Genomic DNA, 1,134 nt, shown 5'->3' on the forward strand with positions numbered 1-1,134 from the left:
TATATATTTATGGATATTATTCTTTAAATGATATTGTTTATTTATATATTGTGTAAATAAATTAATGTTGTTTTTTGAAAAGATTTGGAGAAAATAATATTGTTATTTGTGTTTCCTATTCTAAATATTTAGAATTTGTCTCGCCGCATTTTCTTTTTGAAGATAAGCTACTTGTGTTTTACAGAATGTTTCATAACTACCACATAATATTATAATAATTTATTTTGGAATAGAGTAAAAAATTCTAATATGAAAATGTCAGAATAATTTTTAAATTATAATAGGTCAAAAATAATTTTCAAAGATAATAATACGTACAGAGAATTCGTACGAAGCAACGTCATAATTACACATCTTGTAAAGAGATGACCGATGCTCATGTCTGTGTAACAGACTTCCTCGAGCGAATTCTAAGCAATGTTACTGCTTATCTCTGATTGGTAATAATTAAAAACATTAATTATTGTCTCGATATTTCTGTATTAGGATTTTTTATTTTACCTTATTTTCAAAATATGTTAATATATTAAAGAAATATTGTACAGTATAAGTTGTGAGACACCATATGTATGGTTCATTTCCAAAATTTTTTAATTTAAAAGAAATTTTTTGTTTTATTCATATGTAATGAGTGCTGTATGTTTTTTTATTATAGTTAAAGGATGTAGATGTTTCTTCAGACGCCCCCTCCCCCCCTTCCAATATTCTAAGTATATAGAACCTTCTGTATCCAGAGGAAATATATACATATTATATATGCCAGGGATACATGGTATCGGCAAACATATTAATCTAAAAAGGATATTATAGCATGGTCGGTGTACATCGATCATCATTAATAACATTCTCCAAGTTTTTGCGTAGTGTAATCAAATTTATGATTAGAGTATTGAATAAAAATAAGCATGTTTCTATATTGAACATAATTTTTATAACTACATACATTAATATATTTAAACATATATTTAATATATTTAAAAATAAATGATTATGAAAAAGGCGAAATTATAATTATTAATAAGCAAAAAATTATAATTATTAATAAAGCAAAAATGTAATTTGTAATGTAATTTGAAATATTTAATGTAAATAGTTTGTAATAAAGAATACTACTTTGCAAACTTTAATTTATAA

The 1,134-nt window shown here is 23.6% G+C and overlaps 1 protein-coding gene across 1 annotated transcript in view; it reads right to left on the reverse strand.

Annotated features, from left to right (window-relative positions):
- Window positions 1–1,134, reverse strand: part of LOC108688449 (dynein heavy chain 1, axonemal-like) — a 106,064-nt gene that overhangs the window by 84,040 nt on the left and 20,890 nt on the right. The gene's annotated exons all lie outside the window — the stretch shown is intronic.

Source organism: Atta colombica, unplaced genomic scaffold (assembly GCF_001594045.1).
Source record: "Atta colombica isolate Treedump-2 unplaced genomic scaffold, Acol1.0 scaffold105, whole genome shotgun sequence".
Classification (NCBI taxonomy): domain Eukaryota; kingdom Metazoa; phylum Arthropoda; class Insecta; order Hymenoptera; family Formicidae; genus Atta; species Atta colombica.